We start from the raw sequence: 27,620 nt of genomic DNA on the forward strand, positions 1-27,620 counted from the left end.
AGTAGTTTATTGGAAATACAATAAAAATTTCAAAGGAACTGATTACTACTTGAGATAGCTAAAGACAGTCATATGTCTTTACTGGCTAATGATTAGAAGTATGGCTCTATTTCCATAACTGAACTCAAAGATGGACGAGAAACAATGAGACCTAGATTCTAATTCAGCTATGTCAAAAATTTATTGGATTACTTTTGTATAGTCGCTTAGCTGTTTGAATCCTGAATTTTTTCATAACTGGTCATAATGGCTTTCATAGATACTTCACTGTGTTGTTGAGCTTCTAACTATAGCAAGAAGGCAAAGGCGGAAGTTAGAGTCTTCTATCTAACAGATAGATGAATAGATAGATAGATAGATAGATAGATAGATAGACAGATAGATAGATTGCCAGTATACATATGTGACCTTAGAGTCCCTCCTGATTCAGTGACAGTGAGCAGCATTATCTCCCCTAAGAAACAACACATGGTAAATGATGAAGGTGGGGAAGGAATTTGTGTCAGATAAACTTTAATCTCAATCCAACTTACATTTCCTGTGTGATCTTGGAAGACTCAATTTCTTCATCTCTAAAATGGTGTGAAGACAGAGTCACTTGGCTCATAGAGTTGATATAAGGGTCAAACGATGTAATACATGCAGAGTAGTACTCAGAAATTATTGTGTACCTAAAACTAACCAGTGTATGTTAACTAGCCATCATTTCCACTGGTCGTTGTCTGTTTTAACATTCTCTGATGACAGAGGTTTTACTGTAAGCTTTTCAGAACACATGAATTATATGCACAGCGTGTCAAAGGAGAAAGCTGACATGTCTGCAAAAAAACATATATGCAGGGTGTCTAGTGTGAGAAGATGCAATGCTTTCCCATCCTGATGATGCCTCAAGATTCTGGACCCCTTTGAGTATACTGGATTCCGAGACTATGGGGAATCATCAGTAATGACTGTCAGGCATCTTCTCTAGTTCATAACCAGTATATGTTTTTCCCATCAATAATACAATATTCCCTATAAATATCATGTCTATGTTATTTATGTTAGTCCCATTTACGTTCATGTATTACTTTTTAATAAAGATTCTTCTATGATATGTGACTTAAGATTTATTTTTGCCAGCTCAGCATTCCACTATCCTAACCAGGATGTCTAGGGATGGAGATTTTATAACACCTGCCACGAGCAAAGCTCATGCTGAAGAAATGTACTTGAGTCCTCAATAGTGAACGCCTGAGGTCAGACCATTGAGAATGTCCATTGAGAATGGAGACGAAGCAATGAAAACTCCCCAAGGATAAGTCTTCATCACTGTCGACTGAAGAGATCAATGACAGTGACAGAAAAACTCAGGGCAACGTGGAAAGAAAGGACCACAAAGAGACTCCCAGTGCAGAAATTGCACTGTTTTTTTTTCTTTTACACAGAAATCAATTAGAAAAAAGTGGCTAGTATTATTCTTATTTCTATTTTTAGTAGTGAGAAATATTCTTCCCTCATTCACAGGGATGAGATGCCTGCCAGCCAGCCTCTAAGAGGACTCCTCTATGATCCACTCCTCATGGTATTCATGCGCTTGGGTGGCCTCTTTCCATAATGAATCAGGCCTGGCTCTGCAAGACCAATAAAATACAGCAAAAGTGATTATGTGTGATTTCTGAGTCAATGTCAAAAAGAAGGCATTGTGACTTCTACCTTGGTCTCCAAGATCTCTTGCTTTGGGAAAAGCCAACTGGCATGTTGTAAGACTATTCCAGCTAAACTACACAGTAACATGTAGAGAAAGTCTGAGGCTTCTACCTCCAGACAGCAACCAAGTTGCTAGTCAAAAGCAAGACAGCTATGTGCAAATCCTCCATCCCAGGACAAACCTTAGGATGACTACAGCCCCGGCTCTTTTCTCCAGACAATTGCAATATACACTTCTAGCTAGAATCATCCCATTTAGGCATCCAGAATACTTGACCCCCATAAAAAGGATGATATTGTCATTGCTGCTTTAAGCATGTATCTTTTAGGTAATTTGTTATATAACACTAGACAACTATGGGTATGTTTCTAGCATATAAACATGGATGATCAATTTTTTTAAAAATCCAAAACACTTTTCTGGTATCTATGGATGTTTTGGTGTGATAAGATTAACCAGACAAAGTCAATTTCTTCCTACTTTTCATTACACTTTTTCTCCTACCGTTTATGCCAGTTAGTATCTTCATATTAGATGAAGACAGCTATTCCCAGAAATCTTCCTTGGTTCATGTATTATTTTAGCAAAATATGAGCCCTAACTAAGAGGTGTCCTAGAAGACAGTTATCACAAGAAAGCAAACACACACACATATACACACACACACACACACACACACACACACACACACACACACACACACACACACAAGTACATGTTCTTCAGGAAAAGGGGACATGGCTGACAAAATGAAAGGAGCTGAAATACAGTTACCTTTTGATATTCTTTTTGCATCCCAACTAGTTGCAGTAGTTTGCAGCCTACTAACTTTAGACAAATGACTTTGTTTATATATATTCATTTGGAACAGGTCAAGAGAAACACAAGCTGAGGCCTAACCATCTAACAAATGAAGTGAAAGGGAAAGCCAGGCCTGGGATGAGCAAAAACTGAGTTAAAGGATGACAAGTCTAAAATGAAATATGAAGAGTAGGGCACTGGAGGCTCATGCCTATAGTCCCAGCTACTCAGGAAATTGAGATCTTAGAATCAAAGTTGAGAGCCAAATCAAAGGGACCCTTGTCTCTAATTAATCTGCAAAAACATCCAGAAGTGGAGGTGTGGCTCCCAGTGGTAGAACACCAGTACTGGCATGGAATGAATGAACTAATGAATGAATATTGAGAAAGGTATAGGTGAAAATGAGTTAGGTGTGATGATTTAGTATCATTGGAATTAGATGTAAGGCATAGAAAATGAAGGGAGCAGCCAAGTGACAGTGGCTCATACCTGTAATACTAGCTACTCAGGAGGCTGACATCTGAGGATTGCAAGTCGAACCCAGCCTAGGCAGAGAAGTTCCTGAGATTCTTATTTCCAATGAAACCACTCAAAACCTGGAAGTGGAGCTGTGGCTCAAAGTGGTAGAGTGCTAGCCTTTAGAAAAACAGCTCAGGGACGCATGCAGGCCCTGAGTTCAAAGACCCATGACTAGCCAAAGAAAGAGAGAAAGAAGGAAGGAAAGAAAGAAAGAAAGAAGGAAGGAAGGAAGGAAGGAAGGAAGGAAGGAAGGAAGGAAGGAGGGAGGGAAGAGAGGGAGGGAGGGAGGGAGGGAGGGAGGGAGAGAGGAAAGAAGGGAAGGACAAAGAAAGAGAGGGAGAGAGGGAGGAAAAATCAACCAAGAAAGCCAGGCATGGGGCTCACACCTGTAATCCTAGCTACTCAGGAGGCTGAGATCTGTGGTTCAAAGCCAGCCCGGGCACTGAAAACCATGAGACTCTTATCTCCAATTAACCACCAGAAAACCAGAAATGGGGCTGTGGCTCCAGGGGTAGGGCAGTGGCCTTGAGCTTAGGGACAGCACTCAGGCCTAGAATTCAAGCCCAATGACTGACATACTGACATACATACATACATACATACATACATACATACATACATGCATACAAAATAAAACGAGGAGGGTGGGGGGAGGGAAAAGGTGAAAAAATGAGGACTATCAAGATTCGAGAAGCAATGCACTCACTACCCGATGAATCTAATTTAACCCCTCTATACATTATCCCAACAATTAATTACAATAAAAATGAAAATGAAGGGAGCTTGGGAAGCACAAGAATAATGAAAGTAAAAAGAAAAAAATCTACTTTAATACTTGGGAACGCATGTGTGTCACTACTTGTAGAGCTTTGCACTCTTAAAATTCTCTCTTGAGTTGGAAAATTTCACATTCCCCTAAGTTCGAGAGACTAGCTAGTTAGAAGTTAACCTAAGACAGGGCACAACAATTGGTTAATATTCACTCAAAAAATTAGATACAGTGCATTAATAAAACTATCACGGGCCTTCCTTCTTTGCTATTAATAGAGGGCTGGCCTAGCAGACATGAAGACCCAGGCTCGATTTCTTAGTACCACATACATAGAAAAAGCTGGAAGTGGTGCTGTGGCTCAAGTGGTAGAGCTTTAGCATTGAGAAAGGCCCAGGATAGTGCTCAGGCCCTGAGTTCAAGCCCCAGCCCTGGCAAGAAACAAACCTATCAAATTAGCATTAAAGAATGACAACTAACTTTCAGTTATCATTATCTGTTGAGTACATCCTTTCTAGAATCTTCCTGCCTCCATGTTTTAATGAGATCCTTATAAATTCATTTTCCATCGTACAAATAAAACATGAGATCTTTTTTTCTTTATCCAACACACTCCATCCAAGCATTTGATTTGGGGCCTGCACACAACTTCCTCTACTTTGTCACATGGAGTGAGTGGAGATTTGTATTAATCCTGGTCCAAAATTCTTGAGATGCTGGGAAAAGTGCAAAGATACAAGTATGTATTGGTGCTGTAATTTTGATTAAAGGAATCAGACTCTGAGAGGGGTTACTACACAGAACCAAACATTTCCTAGCACAGATTTTTAACTTACAAATAACTGTTTGAAATTAATATACCAGGCTCTACTTTCTAAAGTATTTGAAAACTTTACTCTTTAAGCAGTTTAAAAGCTCCCTCAGGCCATCTTGTTTACAAATTAACAGAATTCTGAATTAATGAGCTCCAACTGCTTTCCTTTTAAATAACTTCAAATACAAGCTAACCCTCACACATATGGAAATAATTCTTCAACCACCCCCCCAAAGATAGCCTAGACCTCAAAACCATAATTTTTCTTTTAGGACCTGTCGAAGACTTCTTGCCAGAGATTCCTTTTCCAATGGCACCAATCTGAAGTGAATGATGAGTGCTCTAATATTTACCTCTTTTAGACATGACAGAGCTAACGAAAGTCCATATTTATTTTCTCCACTATTCTGTCCATATTTCTCTCCAAAGACCTAAAGGGATGGTTTGGCTTCACAGTCATCATAAATTTATTATCCTGAACTTGTGACCCAGTTTGGATGAGATCCAGAACAATATCGAATATAAAAAGACAGAATTCACTCCGTTCTACAAAACTTCTTTTAGAAATTCTGAAAAAACAAGATCCTTTTATTTTTTTTTACATTGTTCTTCTAGATAACTGCCACCAAAATGCTTTGTTTCTGGCATTTAATCAGCCTGAAAAATTCATGTGACATTGTTTTTGTGCTTATGATTTGCAGATGAAGAATTCAAACACTTAACAACATAAGCTTTGAGAAAATTTATCAAATAAAACTTCATCGTCTAAACCTGCTTTGTTCACAATTTACCCAAAATAACCCATTATCCAAATTGCTTCTTGTGAGAAGTAATAGATAAAAGTGGATTCATTCAATCAAATGATATGAATACATACACACACTCTCTATATATCTACATATAAACTTACATTAATATAATTTATCATATGCTTATACTAAAGAAAAAAGACATCCAGTAAGACAGAAGCCATATATGATTACATGTGATAACAAAGGCAAGGAAGCATCTAGCTATCGTTTGCCAGGTACAATAAGGAAGATCTTAATTTCTTTCATCAAAAAGTTGTGCTTTGAGGAGCACAATAGCTCAAACCCTGGATATGTAAGGCCATATAGGATGAGGCCAAATTAATAGACCTCCAGGACATGAAAACAAGAGATTAATTATGAATGACTATTGTTCTTAATGTACTGTTTTTTTCTCTTCTCTTGTGTTGCCCTTTGGTTAATCTCATATTGTTACAGTATCTGACTTAGTTTCCTGGTATATTATGTGTGTGTGTGTGTGTGTGTGTGTGTGTGTGTGTGTGTGTGTGTGTGTGTGTGTGTTTATTTGTTTATTTGAAATAGGAGGGGAAAAACGATTAGTGGAGGGGGTGGAGGAAAATGGGGACAAAAACATGAGAACGGGTATCAATATGTGAGAAATAATACACCTTCTATCTGGCAAATATAACTGTAACCCCTATACATTAAAATAAAATTTTAAAAAAGTTGTGCTTTCTTCTCTGTTACTTTCAAGTAGGGCTACATATATATGTTCAAATACAGTCTGATAGCTGGTTACAGCTTGAAGATTTCTTTTCCCAGCATTTGCTATCTTCATTATGGAGGCAGGATATCTTGTAAGAATTGTGAATTCCATATACTCTCAATTTCAAGTGCTACTGCTCATGCACTCACTGAATGCAGAAATTCTACCACCTATATAATATTAATGGAACAAGTTGGCTTGAATTAGAATGGTTTTAGGAGACTTTTTCGATGCCTGTTTTTTTATAATAGCCTCCAATTTGGGACTTTGAAATCCAAAGGGACTATCGCTTACAACAGTGAGCACAGGCCCCTTTTTTATAAACAGAGGTTTTCCTAAGCAGTGCTCAAAAATAAGAAAAAACAACTATTTTCTAAATTAGAAAGAGTTATTTTTCAAGGTTTGCTCATTGACAGAGGAAAAACACAATGTAGAAGGCCTGACATGTTGGATGAAAGTCAGAATCAGAATTTATATTTTGGGCTTATTTATCCAGCTTATTTTGTCTGCTTCTATTAATATATAGCAAACGTTGATTGTAAGAAAGGAAGTTTGTATTAAAATACAATTCAGAATAGACAAAAGGAACAGCTACTTGCAGAGTCATGCGTCTGGTATTTTTTTTTCTTTCCTTGAAAATGGAAGCACAAATTAACAAAAGAAAATCAATGCTACCATTCCACCAAAAGGCAGGGAGAAGTGTCATTTCAAATACATAAAGTGGGAAGAGGAGAGGAGGAAAAGTTTCTGTTTCTTATACAAGGACAGTCCATATTAATAAAAACAAAAGAAAAAGAGTGCCTGCCAATAATTATTAGGAAAACATTCGGGACAGCCAAGAATTCAAAATTAGTTCAGATTCAAATCTAAATCAGAGTCTAATGACACTTCGTGGTCGCTTGGGAGGTGGGGGGTAAAGAAATGTGAGATGGAGAGAAGTTGGAGCCAAGTGGAATGGGCAAGGAACAGAGGAAGAATTTGTTATCTTTTATTTTTTTTAAAAAAAAATCCGTCATAGTCCTGCTTCCCAAAAGATTCTATGATATTTCTCCTATTGAGCACACAGAGAAGGGTAATGGACTGGAAGATGAACTAGGAGACACACAATCTCCACATAAACCAACTGGAGTGCGCATAGCAAACAGGCAGCTGAAGCATGCGCGCTTGAGCATCTGCAGGAATAACTATGCTACTCACCTTCCCAGAGGAAGGAAACGGAAATCAATTGGAAAGAGACCAATCTAGCATTTCCAATGACACTGATGCATTTTTTTCCATGCAAGTCATTAAAAATGGAAAGTTCAAATGCATCCTTTTGTTTATTTATGGTATATAGTCCCTAAAAGGGCCATATGGTCTTATAATCATAGAACCAGCAAGGTACACATCAGTTTGGGGAGGGGAGGAGGGCTGATATGTTGTAGAATAACTGATATTTTCTCTACATTTTTGTGGGAGAGTGAAAGGGTGGAGAGGGCAGCTGTGCAGAGTATGAGGACTTGGGAAAAAGATCTACTTATTTTCACAGAGACAGAGATTAACATTTGAGAGTACAAGCAATGCCAGTGGGACTATTTAAGCTGAGATAAAACCAAAGACACATTTCATTCGTTTTCCAGGATGTTATACACAGGATGGATCACCATCGACATAGAAAATAAAAGGAGATGAAATGCCATTTAGAAAAGTTAGGTTAAATATAAAGTTTTTTTCCTATAAACATCTTTCATAATACTTAAGCAGATTATCAAGAAAATGCAAAGATATTAGAAAGAATAAAGTGTATTCTTGCCTACCCATTATACACTAGGCTGAACAACATGCTGAATGAATTCCATAAGGTGTCTGATAACTTTCTGATGCATTCGAGTCAAAACTCTAAAATACAAATTGTAGAGAGGCCATGAGGTCTATCTGTATTGAATTGAGGAAGTAACCATTTTTATTTCATCAACATTTGGGGCAGTGGAGGAGAAAGGAGGTAAGCTCTCCTCGATCACTTTTAAATCTTTTCCACCTGGCAAAAAAAAGTAACAGAAAAATCTCATTTCCGGTGCCTAGCCTGCCTGATCCCTGATGGAGACAAGGCCCACTTAACTGTCACCCAATGCTTTGGCCAGTCCCCACCTGATCTACCACTCCCAGCCCACTCCACTGTAATCTTATACATGCCTAAATTCAGAGAGCTGTGTTCATTACACTAGCATTATGACTGCACTGTGTTTTCTCCTTCCTACCAGAAGTCCCTTGAGGGCAGAGGTCACGGCTTACTCACCTCTGCATCCCTGAGTCAGGAAACTAAGTACTAATGCTTTAGTGAGGTGAGTAATAGTTTTCTGGGTTTTATTTTGGGTCTAAAAAATGATTGCCTAATGTGTAGTTCACTAGTCAGAATTTACCTAATTCTCTACTTCTTTCAAAATCCGAATTATTGTATAAAAGTGTTATAATAGATTAAAATATCAAACTCTTTCTGCTAGGAGTTGGTGGCTCACACCTGTTGTTGGGGGCCGAGTAATGCCATGTCTTAATAACTTTCTGCTGAGACCTGTAGTAGGGGTAAACAAGTGGACCTCTTTATCCTGCCCACCTGTTGTGCTGATAGGCTCCCGCACCCAATATAAGGAGGGGAGTTTTAGAGAGAGATTCCTGCCTTGGTGAAGCTGCATGGCGTTTCTGTTCGTGCTCCGGAGAAGCAAGGCTGAGTGCGGGAGGACAGTGGGCCCTCTCCTCCCGCAGCTTGGACTGGTTGGGGTGTGTTTTTCCCATCCCTCCTCAAGAAAGACTGGGATGAAGGACCCCGACACCTGTAATCTTAGCTACTCTGGAAACTGAGATCAAAGGATTACAGTTCGAAACCAGTGTGGGCAAGAGAGTTAGTAAGACTCCTATCTCTAATTCATCGATAAAAATTTGCAATCGGAGCTGTGGCTCAAGTGATAGAGTGCTAATGTTGAGCAAAAGAGAACAGGAACAGGAACAGTGTTCAAGCCCTGAGTTCAAGCCCTGGGACTGGCAAAGAAAAAAAAATAAGTTTCATTTCAAGTCCTTAGATTAGAACTGTCAACCCCGATATAATTAAAATCTAGCTTCCATGATTTACGGGGAAAAAAACCACTAAAAGTTAGCTAAGCTTTTCCTAAAAGCTAACTATGGAAAAGAGAGAGAAAAGTTCAGATTCTCCAATTCTAACCCAGAAAATTCACAGGATTCTTATTACCCTCTTTCTACAGTAACTTGTAAAATGGTTTCCACAGGGAAGGTTCAGAATTTCACACACAATTATCAGAGCCTCCCAACACCTGAGAAGTATCATTAAAAAAATAGGAAGGTATTATTGCTATCACGTTTCTGAGGGGAATGAAGATCAATAGCTAACATAGCTCTAACAAATAGAGCAGCCCTATTTAGTTGGTAAGCCTTTCTGCAACAGCTTCCAACCTCAGTTAACAAGTTTATTTTTATTTTTTAGTTATTCTATATTTTATATAATACATAATCAATTTAATATGTTAATACATTTTTATATTTCTAGTATATTAATCTTAATTGACATATATTAATGAAATATATAATATATTATTTTGCTTGTAGTGTTATTAGTACAGAGAATTAACAAGTTTTGAAAGCAGTACTAAGGAACACTAGCTGAGGCCCTGGGCTCAGAATCATGTGACCTCCATGAAAGAATTCCTATGATGATCATGCAATTTCACAAATGAGTTAGACATCTATTTGGTAAGTTCCTCCTCCCTCCTAATTGACATCTCTTCAGCTCAGAGTCTCCACAATGCAGTTTGATTGAAAATCATCACCCCCTACGATGTTCTTTTCCTTTAGGCTGAAAGTCACTTTTTATTCTATTTCTCATTTCAGTGCAGCTGTTATGAAGACCTGGCACGCTGGCCCACATGAGTAGCCATTCCAAATGGCTAACTCTCAGTTGTGATTCCTCAATGTTGCCAGATCTTTCCAAAACACATCACCCTATTTCTGGTATCATCAGAGTATCTTTTCACTTGGGATTTAAATGATTTAGCTTTGTGGATACTGTACCACTACCCTACCCTCCTGGCAAACCACAAAGAAGTTTTCTGTATTTATTTTCCTTCACTATGGCCCAGTACACTAGTTACAATGGGCAGTGCACAGATCTTCTACACTCACTCCTCTTGTCTCAATTCAAAATCTATTCCTTCAAATCTCTGAAATACAGAATGCCCTATGTCTTTCAACTCATTCCCATGATTACTCTAAAACCTTTTCCCTTTCCTGACTCATTTTCAATGACATTAATATATGTTCTCTATTCTCTTCCTGTTGCTTCTCTCCTCCCATGTGCGCCTTCATTCTTATTTTGCATTCAAGTCCATGATGAAATCAACTATATATTTTCCTATGCAGCTTACATTCCTGCAGCCTGGGCTGCCATCATTCCTCATTGTTTCCACTATAATCCAACGCTGAACACTTTTCAGCAGATTTTAATGTCAGGAATCTCCAAACGACTTCTCAATTGCTCATATCATTTAGGCTTAAAAGGATAGCTAGGAAAGAATTCAAATGTTTGAGGTGAACTTTGTGGCTGCAGAGAAACTTACACTGGAAAGGACTATGGGGAAAAATATCTGTCTTCAGAACAGCTTTTTAAAATAGAATGAAAAGATCATTGCTCAGTTAAGATTAGGTATTGAAGTTACTAAACAAAGTGATGAATCAAGTGACTTCTTGACCCCTTTCATATATTTGTGCTAAGCAGGTCCTCTACCACTTGAGCCATCCTCCAGGCCTTTCATCCACTTAGTTATTTTTCAGGTAAGATTTCCTTTCTTGCTCAGGCCAGCTTGAGATTTGTGATTTTTCTTACATAGGTTCCCAGATAGCTGGAATCACAATTATACACCAGCGCAGACTGTTTGCTTTTGAAGGTTAACTTTCTGCCTTAGCTGGCCTCAAACTAAAAACTTTGCCTCCTGAGTAGTTGCAACTATAGGCGTGAGTCACTGTGCCCAGCCACTTTTAGTTTTTAGATCCAACAATTGAGCCAACCTAATTATACTTCTCAAATTTGGCTAAGAAAGCTTTTGAATGTTGTAGGATGATGATGAAATGCATTAAGACAAAACCAAGTCAAGCTCTTCTACCAAATGACCCAATATTTCATTCAAACTAAGTTCTCTTGGAAGCAGATGGAATTTATAACTTAATAAGTCCTTTGAGGGGTGGAGGGGGGACACAGACTCATCTTCCTGTGTTCCCTTAAAGCCGGTGCCAGACTGCCTCAAGAAAAGAGGACTGGAATAATTAGAAAATCTTTATTGGGTCTGGAACATTATTTAGCCAACTAGGTACAATCCATTGCTATGGATATTAACTTTAATTTTGAGACCACATAACTAAGATGGGATTTTTGAAAATCCAGGCAGTATTTCTTCATTCTTTGGGAACTAAGTACATCCTTAAATTTTAAAATCCTGGAAAGCAACAAATCACTTCTAATGAGCTTCTATTTGCTTGCATGAGATTAAAAACAGAAGCTTTGCCAGTGAAGAAGCATGCTGAGCTAAGGACCACAGGGCTGGTAGGAAGTTTGGTAGAGCCAAGAAAGAGGCAAAAGTATGGGATGTAGGCTGAAAGTGGCAACACTTCTAACAACATAGGCTGACATCATCAATGATGAGACAAGATAATGTCTGTAAAATTAAATGCTTTCAATAATACCATTGGGCTTTGAAGTTCTCCTTTGGCCTATCTTGTGGAAAAGTTCACAGGGAGCATTATAGAACTAAGCTCACTGAAATGATTGCAAACTCTCCAGGAAATGTTGAGGAAAGTCTTAAATGAAGGCACAGCATGTAATTAATATGTGCTTGATGTTACTTTTTTCAATTATAAAAATCATTCTTCTGTTTTCTTCCTTTATTTTTTTCTGATCCTGGGACTTTAACTCAGGGCCTAGGCACTGTCCTTGAGCCTCTTTGTGCTCCAGGCTAGTGTTCTATTACTTGAGACACAGCACCAATTCAAGCTTTTTCTGAGTATCTTATTGGAGATAAGAGTCCCATGGACGTTCCTGTGTGGGCTGGCTTCAAACCGTGATCCTCAGATCTCGGCCTCCTATGTAGCTAGGAATACAGGCATGAGCCATTGGTACCTGGCCTCTTTCATTCCTTTAAATAACATTGACATCTTTCTATGCAGAGGAGGGTAGAAAAAGACACAGGGCTGAGTACAGATTTTAAATTCAAACAGACATCAATTCAGGGTGGGTGGATGAGCCAGTACCACCAGGGCCTGAACTCGGGGTCCCAAACTCTCCTTTGGCTTTTTCACTCAATGATAGTCCTCTACCAGTCAAGCTACAGTTCTATTTCTGGGCTTTTGCTGGTTAATTAGAGATAACTTCTTGAACATTTTTGCCCAGGCTGGCTTCAAACTCTAATTAGATCTGAGCCTCCTCAATAGCTACCAACACCAAGATCTATCATTTCCTAAGTGTATATCCCAGAAGTCAGTTAACATCTCTCAGTTATCTCATCTGTAAGGTGAATGGGACACTACACATCTGCAGAACAGCTGTGAGATAGGTATAACATAAAACCATATATCCCAGAAGCACATGATAAACAACCATGCTTCATTTCCTTTAGGGTTAACTCCTACCTCCTTCCTTTATTCTCATCAGTCTTCCATAATCAGTTCTGATTCATTCATGTTTAACATTCTCAACCTACTAAAATTTGTCTACCACAGTGATTCCTGTACTTTCCAAGTGAAGATTTACTCATAGCTAAACCCTAACAATTACCAGACATTGTTACTCTGAGTTATCAGATATCTGGTAACTTTATATGACTAAAAACTTTTTTAAGCCGGGTGCTGGTGGCTCATGTCTGTAATCCTAGCAACTCAGGAGGCTGAGGTCTGAGGACTGAAGTTCAAAGCCAGCCCAGGTACAAAAGACTGTGAGACTTTTATCTCCAATTAACCACCAGAAAACTGGAAGTAGTGATGTGGCTTAGGGGTAGGGTGGTAGCCTTGAGCTGAAGAGCTCAGGGACAGCGCCCAAGCCCAAAGTTCAAGCCCCACAACCAACAAAAAACAAACAAAAAACTTGTTTAGGTCATGTTTGAATGGCAAAAGGTAACAGCACAAGTTTGGTGAATAATATGTACTTCAAGAATTAACTCTAACCATCTAGATACACTGAACTTTATTATAATAGATATTGAGACTATAGAGATGAACACTGATTCTTTGGACTAAAAGAATTCAGTATGAGACGAGACAAACACAAAAAGAATAAACTGTAGTAAGTATAAAAAGTGAAACACACTGGGCCGGGAGTTTGGCCTAGTGGCAGAGTGCTTGCCTAGCATGCACAAATACCCGGGTTCAATTCCTTGGTACCACATACATAGAAAAAAGCAGAAGTGGTGCTGAGAAAGCCCAAGGACAGTGCTCAAGTCCTGAGCTCAAGCCCAGGACTGGCAAAAAAAAAAAAAGTGAAACAGCAGTGAATTAGACACTATGTTGGAAATGAAGTATACAACTTGTGGGGAAATGGGGTTTGGGAGGAGAAAAAACTGAGAGAAAATGAGGGAGGCATGACACTGTCCAATCAGAAATGTACTCATTACCTGACTTATGTAATTGTAACCTCTTTGTACATCAAATTTACCAAAAAAAGTGAAACAATAGAGGTATATATAAAAATATTAAACTAGTAAGAAGGCTGGAGATATCTCAAACATCTTATTTTATCATTCAGATGTTCAGGAGGTAGTCAAAAATATCTCATAGGGAAAACTGACAATGATCTCACTGCTAGCTATGATCTTAAATGAAGTGGATTGCCTTGGCCAAATCAGTTGTATTCTGGTTTCCTTATCAGATAAAAAGTGATAGTACTCCACAATATCTTCCAGGTTTTTCAAATTTAAGGCCCTATTTGATGATGAGAGAAGTTCCCTGTTTCCTTTTTCCTTGTATTTCTTCTTAACCCATTGACTCCCTCTTGTAACCATTTGGTCATTTTGAGTAGTTTTACTTGTGATTTCTACTCTATCATGACAGTTTGGTTTGTGGATTTTATACCATAGCTGCATAGATGAGTTCTTTGGCAAAAAAAATTCCCTGGTATGGAAAGATTTGTTTCACATACATACGTATGTACATACATACATACATACTGCATTTATAATGTATGTGTGTACATATATATATATTTTTATATATATATATATATATATATATATATGGAGAGGAGGGGGAGGGAGAAAGAGAGAGAGAGAGTCAAAGCAGGTAAGTCCAGTTCTGAGTGAATGGTTTTCAATTGTGACTGAGAATTTGTCTTTTCACATGACAAGACTTCAAAAACTATTTTAGTAACTTAACATTGACCTTCACAAAACTCCACTTCCAGATCCAGTTAACAAATATATATTAAAGTTTTCTGTGCTTGGCTAGGGGATATGGTGGAGGCAGAAATGATGAAGATATGGTCCCTGGTTGTCAAGGGAGCTAATGATTTATTTGGCGGCCATGGCATTGAGCCCAGTGCTATATTAAAACATATTAGCCAGACAATCTTTGTTCTGTCACAACTGGAGCCATGAGTCTTAAACATGTATATGTGGTTTTGACTTGAAGTTGTGTATTCAGTAGGCGTTGAAAGCCACATGTCAAAAACTAAGTCGTTAAAAAAAGTTCAACTCCATTAGCAAAGACATGAAAGCTCAACTGATGATGTTGCATCATTCTTCTGGCAAATTGGAGAAGATGGAGAAATATGAAATAATGTGGCAATGGATATGTGGTAATATGGTCCTCTTGTACACTGCTCGTAGAACTAGTAGATCAGTTACCACAATCCACATAAGGAAATGCTATGCAACCATTCAAAATGTTTTCAGATGTATTTAATGATATAGGAAGGTACTTGCTAAGAGAAAAGAGCAAGCTTTGAGCCACATGTACAGCATAATTACACGATGATAACATGAAATATTTTTCTCTGGAACACAGTAAAAACAACTAAAAGACAATATATTGGAATGTTAACATTACCTGTGGAAGTGTTTACAGGAAATTTCCACTATTCTCTGCAATATATTTTTAATATTCCAAATCTTATGCAACAATACTATGTGTCCTAATAAAAGAAAGCATCAAAATACACATAAAGGAAGTCATCACTGAACTGTTAATCATTCCTCAGATATAGCCAGGCTCATCCCTGTAATGCTAGCTACTCAGGAGGCTGAGATCTGAGGATTGCAGTTCAAAGCCAGTCCTGCACAAAAGAAGCTGAGACTCATCTCCAATTAACCACTAGAAAACGGGAAGTAGGATTGTGGCAAGGGTAGGGCAGTAGCCTTGAGCTGAAGAGATAAGGGACAGTGCCCAGGCTCAGAGTTCAAGCCCCATGACCCACAAAAAAAAACATTTCCTCAGATAGTAGGAAACTGGCATAAGTTTTATGGTCTGTAAGTATTTTTCATAGATTTTACTGATTCTATAAGAGTACATGTGATCACTTCACAGAACTAAAATATAAGAACTCAATTAAGAAAACCTGGACTGTCAGATGAATTTAAAAAAATATTATGAAGAGACATATATTACTGAAATAAGTTCATTCCACTGCCAGAGAGCTTTGTACCATTTTGAGACTTTTTCTCCAGTGATTATGGTTGGAGCAGGTCACTTCACTTGTACGTGTGCAATAGAGAATCAATAATTACTGAGTGCTTTTACTGTGATTGGGAGTAATAGCATTGGTGAGATGCTCTAGACTCAGGAATGAAGGATGTGCAGCAAGTAGTAATGAAGACGTTAATTATCTACTGTGTAAAGATTCTGTTTAGATTGCTCCCCACAATTTCACGGATTCTCATTTCCCCAACAATCATCTCTGAATTGAGGACTCCTAGGTCTTTATTTATTCCTATGTAGCACACATGTAACAATTCTTTTCTCAAATCACCTTCCTTCTGCCCTCTTCTTCTTGCCCTCTGGGTCATTTTTTTTCTCCATATCTTGCCTGTACCACAAATATTTTCATACCAAGTTCAATTGATTAGGAATGAATCATGAAGTTGATTAAGCAGTTTGTCTCAAATCAATACAATTTGGCTTAATTAACTTGGATGTGAAGGTAATAGAACTCTTTTACATTTATCATGCTTTGACTCCTACTAGTTAGAGCCAGCTACACAAATTTCATGTGTTAGAAAATATTCAAATATAAATGCACTCTCCCTTTGCATCCATGAGATCACTCCTAAATGCTAGGATTTCAGTGCTGAGAATAAAGGACGCCAGGTTGTTCTATCTTGGTCCCATCATTCAACCCACAGTGCCATCTCAGGTAAGTCAAATCCCTTTGGGTAAGTCATGTTAACACAGTAGATTACCTGAAAGGCTCAAATGATAGATATAAAAGTATTTCAATAAATGAGAAATTAGGAAGCACCACAGTACAAGTAAGCTGCCACCACAGGTCACTACTACCTAGAAAGAACATTGGGTACAAACCAGAAGCTCAGTATGTGACAGAATAATTGGAATGACACAGTATAGCAAGAAGCCCACTTCCCAAGCCAGCAAATAACCTTTTACTGGCAAGTACAGTCTACTAAAACTTTTGGTAATTATTCCTGAACAATAAAGCTGTCAGCCCTTGGTTTTTTTTTAAGTACTTATAGATAAAGGGATCAAAGAGAGGAGGGGAAGCTAGTGTTCTTTAAGAGTGGGTTAACAGAAAAGAGGAGATACTTTAATCTGCCAGGCGATGTTCTGAGATGGTATAGTAAATGGAAGAGCAGATTGTTCTCATGACGAATACTTATCTAGCTAGAAAGAGCCAGCTATATGTACAGCTCAATAAGTTGGAACAATGAGCACTTGAGGAAACGGAGCTATTGAGGGAATGCCTTATCATGATCTGAAGAAACTTCCTATCACAAAGCTGCACTCCAGTCGTCACTTCTAATATCAAATAGACAGTCTTGCATTTCCACCATCTCCTGTAACTAGCCTGAGGGTCACTGCTAGTACAGGGGAGCCTTTGTTGCTAAAAAGGTGCCCCCACTCCAGGCCATTCCGTTAGATGAACAATAAAAGGATTACAAAAGGTACTTTCTCATGTGCTGAACTAGTGAGTTTGTGGATCGTTGCTCTGGCTGGCTGTCAGCTCTGGGTCCACCTCCTTGGCTTAGCATGTACTACTTTCCAATCTTGGTATTTCTCTCTGTGTGTTTCTGCCTCTGTCTCTGTCTCATTCCCTCATCTTCCTCCTGTCTTCCCATTTTCCTTCTTCCTTCTCTCTTGCAAAAATTAACCAGCAAAAAAGCTGGAAGCAGAGCTGTGGCTCAAGTGATAGAGTGCTAGCTTCAAGTAAAAAAGCTCAAGGACAGCACCCAGGCCCTGAGTTGAAGCCTCACCACCAACACACACACACACATGCGTGCGCACGCACCCCCCCCCCACATAATAGAGAATTAACTTTCTGTTTGATCCACCATAAAACCCTACTGAGACACCACCCCCTCCATTCCTCCATTTGAGGCTTCCTTCCTGGGAACCTCACCCAAAATATGGGGCCTGAGGGAGGCTTCCTGAAGAGCACAAATTCCAAACTCAAATTCTCTGGCCCATGTTTCCCTGGAAATTCTCTCAGGAGGCCCAGGTGTGTGCATCTAGGTGGCAGGAAGCTATTGTCAAAGAATTTTACTCTACCAGTGATTCTTGAGGTCCCACTTTGGGGTGTGCATAGGGGGGAAAGCTATGAAGGGGAAAGTTCCAGATGCTTCCCATGGTAGTGAATGACTTCAGAAAACCAGCTCTAGGGCTTGGAAGAAAAGAGCAGGTACGAGTCTGGACAAGTTTAAGGTTCCTGGCAAAAGAGAACACTTTGACAGAGATTTATAGACACCCTCCCCACCTTCACATACATCTATGTCAAGACTTTTAGTTTGGCCAGGTATGGTGATATGTGCTTATAATCCAACCACTTGGGAGAATGAGGCAGTTGGGTCATGATTTTTAGACAAGCATGAGCTATATAATCAGTTCCAGGCCTGCCAGAGGTATGTAATGAAACCCTGTCTCAAACAACCAAAAAGATTTCAAGTTGCAAAAGCTCTGCTGGAATAATATTATGGGATCTTTGGCAATTCTGTGAATTAAGAAAGAGAAGTAAATGCAAAGGACATAGCTAGGATATGTGAATCCCTGAGACTATTTTCCTCTATATAATACAAGTAATAGTTTTAAGTCTATCTACGTGAACCCTTTTGAGGCTAAGTGCCATTATTCTTTTTTTTCCTCTTCTCAGATTTTCAAACTGAGGTTCAGGGTACCAACTTTACAACAGTTACTGAGCTGGTTTCTGGAAGTTACAATGGTGAAACAGGCAAATTCCTTGCCTCAAAATATCTACAGCCTATTGAGGGAGTCCAGCAATCACGTGACTTTCAAAGAATACTGTGAAAGAACACTGTGGGAAACAGCTGAGATGCTTACAAATTGTGATTCACAGTTAGCATTTAATAAGTGCTTCCTCTCTGCTCTTTTAAACACATTATATTATTTCACCCAAATAATGATTGTAACAGGTAAACTAATATAGAAATGACAACGTTAATTCCAGAGAAGTCTAGGTCTATGGATACAGCATGGAATGCTTCATGAAATCCCAGCACAGGCAGTAACTTATCTTTTAAAAAATTAATTATAATATCATTTTAATTCAATTGGGAAAGGCCTTAAATATTTACCTGTATATAAACTCATTCTTGTAAGGGTTTCCCTTCACCTGACCTGCTGATCACAAGGAAGGAAGAAAATGACAGAGACAGAATTGAAATTTGGACTGTGAATTCTATAATCTTGCTACTATCGATGTAAAGTTTCAGCTTTGGTTTCCTGTTTTTTCAAAGCTTGATTGGCTAACGTCTGGGACTATCTCCTGTGTTTTTTCAATGGGCATTTTTAATGGATGATACTAAACATATTTAGAAATGCTTAAAAAAAGTCTGAAGAGTTTGGAAAATGCAAATTCATACAAGTTTTCAGCTCCTTAAATTCATAAATTAGACTCACATATGATTATTGGTTTGTATCATTTCCTTTTTATTGGCTGTAGTCTTTGTATTTTAGGAATGGGGGCCTGTTTTGCCCACTTATTTAGTAACTTATACCTGTCTATTATCAGGTGCTAATATTACCTGTATCATTAGCAGATGCTCAAAATCATTTACCAGGTTCTGCTCACTTTAAAAGGTGCATCACTGTGTCATTAATAGCCAACCAAATGGACAAGGCAACTGAGATAAAACAGTCCTCTCTTACCTGTGCAAAGTGCCAAGTTATTCATTTCAGCCATGTCATGGCTATATCTTTCTAGCTTAAAAAAATCTGACTATATTCATCAAAAGAAACAGAAGTTATCTTACTGCTTCCCAGGTTGCTTCCACATAGAATTGTGGGTGCCTTTCACGGGAACCACTGAATATGCACAGCACAAATATACAATTGTACACATTGGCCTACTACGCCTACATATCCTCAATCCCCCTACATATTGCCTGCAAGGTTCTGATTTTGCATCCTGGACATGCTTTTGCTCTTGGCATTGAGCTTTGGCTCTGCTTAACAGCACTAAGACAGCACAAGGGAGGCCCACTTATTTCTCAGCACTGCTTTTCTCATGTTGATTCTAAGAACATTCAACAACCTTTTCATTCTTTATTAGGCATTAATGAAAACAATAAGCAAAGCTGAGTCGATAGTAATTGGACTCATGTAGAAAATGACAGCTAGTCAATTATTTCTGATAAGCCTCTAGAAACAGCAAATGAAACATCTGCACGGTAACCCCTTCTCAATAGTCCAGTCAGACATCCAAGTTGCAGTACTCTGACCAATGAATGCTCTAAGGAAAAAAATATTTTCTTTAAGCATAGTAACAGAAGAAATTTTGAAAAACGATGATATCTCTCTCCAAATGAGAACTAACATTTTGATAATCTTGAAAGTTTCATTCTTGGCTCCACTGGGCAACAGAAACACTTTTAAATTGTGTTTCTGGCAGGCAGTAAATAAATTGACGTAAACGCCTTCTATTCAGTGATAGTCGTTGCAGACTGAGAAGCAGGCACCCAAGTCACGAGATTTGTTGAAGAATGCTAAAAAAGGCCATAGAACTAATAAATGCTACAATTTATATTTCAACCACTTGTATTAAAGGGTATTAAAATGTGTAACCTCTCTTCCTTCTCTCCCTCTCTCCCACCCTCTCATAAACATCCCTAGGAAAGAGAACACTGCAAGCCTCTTTTTATTAGCAAATCTTGCTTCCCAAGGATAGCATCTGAAAGTATAGAAATGCCCAGCTAACGTGAAGTACATCAACAGATTGCATACCTTGAGAAGAAATTATTGTCTAGGTAGGATTCAACAAGGATAGTGGTACAGAGATCAGGGGCAGTGGTAGGAAAAAGGGCAATAGGATCGATATTTTAAAGGCCTAGGATAATGGACATCTTAGGAGAAGGGATGATAGATGCAGGGAAGGTGAAAGGCCATGAAACCCAAATTGTGCTCACTTCACGGTCTTGACTCAAACCGTTCCTGATCTCATTTCACAGGGATTGACTGTGAAAAAATTTCCCATAATAGAATTAGGAAAGCCGTCTATTATTTGGTATGTGTTCCTGGAAGGCTCACATTAACTAACGGTAGCTTCTGGGAATTTATACCAAATTTGTTCTCCAGCTGTTGGCATATGTTGATGGTGGGCACATATAAACAGCTGCAACCCCATTGCCTCTCCTCTCCACCTCGCCCCATCCCTAGGTAAGCTCCATCCCTAATCTCTGTAAACAGTCAATGTTCACATCCCTGACAGTCTTGTCAGTCCAGAACTCAAGTGTAACCTGAAAGATCAGCTGTTTTCCTGATTTTAAAAAAATTTTTCCCCTTAAGAATACAATTCTGAAGTTTTAGGGGAAAAATGTTACAATTTACCAACATTTACTTTCACTTTCTTATTGATGAACCAAGAAAATTTCTTATTTAGTGATGAATGTGAAACACAACTTGACTGATGAATGAAATAAAATGAAAATGACAAGTGTTCATCTTGCCTTTTCTTCCATTCTGTATATTGCTTGAATTTTAATTGTTTATGTACCATACCTGTTTTTTCCCCACAGATTACAACTTGCAAAGAATGTCTCTCTTCTTCCTGAATTGAAACTGTGATATATGTACTATAAACTTTCACTTAAGAGTCTAACACCTTAAATGTAATATTGTTTTCAGTGTTTAAAATGTAATATGTCCAACCACTGCCTTCGATAAATTGTAAGGCAGCTATAGGATGTCTGTTTTATTTGTATCTCTCCTGAGATTAAAAGATATTTTAATAGTAACATTTTTCCTTCTATAAAGTTCAAGTCCATTATGGAAACCATAACTTCATAGGGATAACATTTCATTCTGTATAGTTTTAGTAGTAGGAAGTAATAAGAACCATTCTTCTTTTTTTTACATAAAACCAACAATTTAATGAACATGTACTAATAAGATAATATCTTGTGAAATAAATTATGTCTGCAATTTCATATGAAGCAAATATATATATATATATATATATATTGTGATTCTATATTGCAAACTGACATACAATCCTCTCCATGAGGTACCCTCTCCATAATGAGCTGTGTTTGTCCTTTCTGAATCAAACAAAATGGGGAAAACATTTCACACAGGAAAATGGACTGATAGAGGTTGGGGGGTAATTGCTTTGGAACTGAGTTGCTGCAACAAAAATCTATACAAAGTTTGCTTACTTACAAATGTATAGGCAGATGTAAATCAGTTGATTCTGTTGTCTCAGGGAAAAAGGAGTCGCTTTTTCATCTTTTCTTCCATGTGGTAATTGGTAAGCAACCAAGCTGATAGTTACAAAAAAACCCTGCAGCCCACAGCTAATTAAGCCCTAGCACCATTTTGTCATTGAATCTTAAGCACAATTAAGAGGGTCCAGCAATTGAATGCCTGTGGACCAACAAGCTCAACCAAGCCACTTCACAGGAGCCAGAAGTACTGGGCCTCACTGGTTTAAGTAGACAATACTATAAGGATGTCTTCCACATTCAAATCCATTTAAGTAGCTCAGAGACATAACTACGGCTTATCATGCAAATTTCTAGATTGAAGCAGTAGCCACCTACCAAGATTACTAAGGTTGATAGACAATGTAAGTATGAGAATGGAAATAAAGATAGACTACTCCATGTAGTATTTTAGAATGCAATTATCTGAGGCTATTTTTCTGCCTGCCTCTATGTGAGCAATAAGGAAAGAAGGAAAATAATACTTCAATACAGAGAAACCAAAGAAATGACCTCATGTTCCATTAACGAAAATCAATACCTTATATATGCAAATGTGAATTTCAACAGTGTAGCCATATGCAAATTGTAAATATGACACAGCATCCCTTTGAGTGCACAAGTGAGCATGAGGTTCCTATTTATTTAGGGGATTTTCAGTAAATTGTATGCTTTAATCTCTGTGTTATGGGAAATGGTCTCCTTCACCTATTTCAACAGTTACTTATGGCAGCTATTAATGCCCACAAGCCACACTGCGACCCTGGCAGTACATAATTCCATGGTGAATAGTTAATTTTGAAGGTGAAAAATGTGGCATACTCCCCTCATAACACTCCTTTTTATGAGTCTCTTAATTCTTTGAAATTTATTATTTTCACTAAAAGCACCCAGAAGGTAATTGAAATAGATTTTTCCAGATGTGTTTCTAGATTATCTTAACCTGTCAACTCATTCAAAAGATTCTCTGCGAATATAAGAAATAAAACTTTCCTGCCTTAAAAAATGCAAAGTAACCTTCTATTGTTGTGTGTGTGTGTGTGTGTTACTTCAGCTTGAAATCAGGGTCTTGTATATGCTAGGCAAGCAATTTGGCACTGGAGGTATATATCCCTAGTCCTGTATTATTCTTGATTTTTTTTTAAAAAGCGCACCTGAAACCATTTTTAAAGAACTATGTACTTTTCTAGAGATCAAGCTATGACCCCTAAAGCTCTCCCATTAATCATCAGAACAAGACAAAGGAATAGGTAAATAAGACATTGAAATGGCCCTTGGGGGATGAACATACTCTCACATTTCTAGTCACCATTTAGTGCCCGAATGAGATCATTTTCTCTAAGATTCCCTTGTGGCTTACAATACAATACCTGATTAGCTCCTTGGAAAGAATTTTGTTACTTTCACTGTCAGGTTGGGCAATGAGTCTTCACTAAAGCAAAGATTGAATTATTAGATGACTATGCCCAGGAAAGAAATGGCTGAATGAGAATTGATAAGAAGTTCCAAAGCAAAGGAAATAGTAGCTAAAGTTGCAACTTGGGGAAATGTAAGAAAGACATATGAGCAAATCATAAATTAGCAAAGAACTAGATGAGGCCTACACAAGAAGTACATTCTTTGGGGGCCTTAATAGAAAGTAGATTCATCTCCCAGATCACCTTTATTCCATTGAGCCGGGAACTGGTGGATCATGCCTGTAATCCTAGCTACCCAGAAGGCTGAGATCAGAAGATCATATCTCAAAGCCAGCAAGTCAGGAAGTTCATGAGACTCTTATTTTCAATTAACTACCAAAAAACCAAAGTGGAGTTATGGTTCGAATGGTTGAGCACAAAAGCTCAGACACAGGACTCAGGCCCAGAGTTCAAGCCCTAGGACCAGCACAAGAAAATATTTATGGAGTTAGTGGGAGGGAAACAGCACATGCTAGCTTACACTCACTTACTCTTATGTCAAAATGCTATGAGTAGTCACCTTGGGAAAGGTCCTGGAATAAGTACTTCAAGACAAGTAGCATACTTCCTTGAAGGAACTCACGGTCTCCTTGGGAAGATCAGTAGGTGTGTTTGCACCTCTAATTATATATAGCTTAACAATTGGCTATGTTCTGAGAAATGCATCATTAAGCAATGTTGTTGTGGGAATACCATGGTGTGTATAAATTCAGATGGCAATGACATCACTAGGCAATGCAATGTTACAGAAGCATCATAGTGTATGAGGTCCACCATTAGCCTCAACAGTGTTATGTGGACCACAGCTGTAACCACTAATATATAATTAAGAACAACAACAACTATAAAACACCCAAGTGTATTTGTCGTGTCAGGCACCAGTGCCTTACACCTGTAATCTAGCTACTCAGGAGGCTGAGATCTGAGAATCATGGTTAAAACCAGCCAGCCCAGAGAGTAAATCCATGAAACTCTGATCTCCAATTAACTGCCAAAAAGCCAGAAGCAGAGCTAGGGCTCAAGAAGTAAGTTCAAGGTCCAGTACCAGAAAACAAACACACACACACACACACACACACACACACACACACACACACACACACACGAAGAATAGTCACCTGTAAAGGGGTACAGATAAAGTCCTAAGCAAAAGAAAGTGTTTACCAGTTGAGGAAAAGAAAAGCCCCTTAGAAGATGCCATTTGAAAAGGCCATCAACTTCCTGGGCCTTTTCCAGAGTCCCTCGAGTTGACCCACACGTTCTCCTCAGCAGGCCCTGGGTACTGACTTACTTCCTCCCCTTTGCTGCTGACAACACTAAACTCTGTCACTTGGGCTTTCTCTTGGACCGCTGCCAAGCAGAACACAATTATATAGTTTTCCCTTCGCCCCATCTGTATCTACTTAAGCCCAGAAACCCTTTTGAGGTTTTGTAAAGGGTTTTACAGCTAATAACTAAGGGGGGAACAGACGAAGTTTAATAACACACACAGAGATGTAGTAAGAAACCTACAAAGCCTCTGGAAACAGCAATCACACAACTTCTGCAGAACAGAGGTAATGTTGGTAGTAAGTTTCACTAAGCCCAAGTTTTCTTCTAGTATTCAGCACAACCTATCTTTCTTAGTCCTTCTTCCCACCTTTTTTCTTTCATATACTTAAAACCTGAAGAGAAAATATAATGGTAGGAAGCTACATTCCCTGGTGGTGAACATGATAGTCCTGTATATGTCAGAAAATACAGGCTATAGATTCCCTCTAAAATCTGGAACGAGATAAGGATACCCACTCTCTCCATTCCTAACATAGTATTAGAATTCCTAGCCAGAGCAATAAGACAAGAAGGAAGCATAAAGGGATCCAGATAGGGAAAAAGGAAGTGAAACTTTCCCTCTTTGCAGATGACATCACTCTGTATTTAAAGAACCTTATATACTCCACTCCCGAGCTGCTTGAGCTGATTCAAAACTTTGGCAAGATAGCAGGGTATAAAATTAACCCTCAAAAATCAACTGCCTTCCTCTATGCCAACAATGAGAGGAACGAGGCAACAATCAGGAAAGCAACTCCTTTTGCAATAGCCTCAAAGAAAATAAAGTACCTAGGAATTAACTTAAAAATGTAAAGGACCTTTTTGATGAAAAATTTAAAACCCTGAAAAAGGAAATTAAAGAAGAACTGAGGAAATGGAAAAACCTCCCATGCTCCTGGCTTGAAAGCATTAACATCGTGAAAATGGCAATCTTGGCAAGGCCTATCTACAAATTCAGTGCAATACTGATCAATATCCCAGTGTCATTCTTTAAAGAAATAGAAGAGGAAATTGAAAATTTCATATGGAATAATAAAAGACCCCGTATAGCAAAAACAATTCTTAGCAAAAGAATAGTGCAGGAGGAATTTCAATACCAAAGTTTAGGCTCTATTACAGAGCTATAGTGACCAAAACAGCTTGATACTGGCAAAAGAACAGGCCTGAAGACCAATGGACCAGATATTAACCCACAGACCACCTAGTCTTTGATAAGGGAGCCAAAAAAAAATAGAATGGAAGAAAGACAGCCTCTTCAATAAGTTGTGCTGGCAGAACTGGTTAAGCGCCTGCAGAAAAATAAAGTTGGATCCTTCTTTGTCATCCTGCACAAGGATTAACTCCAAATGGATCAAAGGCCTTGAGTTAAGGGCAGATACAATGAAAACTTTACAAGAAGGAATAGGGGATACACTAGGTCTCCTTGGCACATGTTGAAACTATCTTAATAAGGACCCAGAAACACAACAAATCAGAGAAAGTTTGGATAAGTGGGACTGCATGAAACTGCAGAGCTTCTGTATGGCCTACAGAGTACAAGTAGATCTTCACTAAACATACAACAGACAAAGGCCTCATATCTAAAATATATCAACAGCTCAAAAAATTGAATCACTCCCAAACTAATCTCCAAAGAAACAACCATAAAAGATGGGCCAAAGACTTATAGAGAGTCTTCTCTGAAGAAGAAATAAAAGTGGCCTATAGCCACATGAAGAAATGCTCGACATCTCTGGTGATAAAAGAAATACAAATCAAAGCAACTCTAATATTCCACGTCACTCCAGTTACAATGGCCAGGATCAAGAAATCTAATAACAGCAGATGCTAGAGAGGATGTGGCCAGGAGGGATCACTACTACATTGTTGGTGGGAGTGAAAACTCATTCAACCACTATGGAAAGCAGTATGGCAGTTCCTCAAAAGACTAAACATAGAATTCCTGTATGACCTCAATTCCACTACTTGGCATTTACCCAATTGTCCAGAAACAAGGACATACTAAATTCACTAGCACAGCGATGTTCTTTGCAGCCCACTATTTACCATACGGAAGATATGGAACCAACCCAGATGCCCCTCAGTTGATGAGTGGATCAACAAGATATGGTACTTATACACAATGGAATTCTATGCCGCTGTCAGAAAGAATGACATCGCCCCATTTGTAAGGAAATGGAAAGACTTAGAAAAAATCATATTAAGTGAAGTAAGCCAGACTCAAAGGAACATAGGCTCAATGGTTTCCCTCATTTGTCATAATCGGTAGAAACCTAGGGCTCTCCTAGCAGAGATTTTCAGTAGAACAAAACCTAGATACATAAGGCCATATAGTATGACGCTAAACGAAAGGATCTCCAGGATATAGAAACAAAAGTCATATAACGAGTGATTGTTGTCCTTAAGGTACTATGTTATCTCTCATCTCTTTTGCTGTCCCTTGGTTATCTCATATTGTTATAGTATTTCACCTTGTTATCTGATATATTGCATATATGCTTGACTGGTTATTTGAAATAGGATAGGGAAGTGGGAAAACAACATGAGCGGCAGGGGGGTGGGAGGGAAATGGGGACCATGACATGAGAAAGGGTATCAATATATGTGAAGTAATGTACCTTCTATCTGGTGAATATAATGTAACCCTTCTATTAATTACAATAAAAATATATGAAAAATAAAAAAAGAAAATCAGGCTATAGGCTACATTTAATTTCTTCTTGCATCACTCACACACAGATACACAGACACACACACACTCACAGACACACACACACACACACACACACACACACACACACACAGAGTCATCTTAGGT

At 38.4% G+C, this 27,620-nt stretch overlaps 1 protein-coding gene across 1 annotated transcript in view; it reads right to left on the bottom strand.

Moving 5' to 3' along the window:
• Positions 1-27,620, bottom strand: part of Gpc3 (glypican 3) — a 406,231-nt gene that overhangs the window by 259,187 nt on the left and 119,424 nt on the right. The window lies entirely within an intron of this gene.

Source organism: Megascapheus bottae, chromosome X (genome assembly GCF_031878675.1).
Source record: "Megascapheus bottae isolate mThoBot1 chromosome X, mThoBot2.hap1, whole genome shotgun sequence".
In the NCBI taxonomy this organism is placed as follows: Eukaryota; Metazoa; Chordata; class Mammalia; order Rodentia; family Geomyidae; genus Megascapheus; species Megascapheus bottae.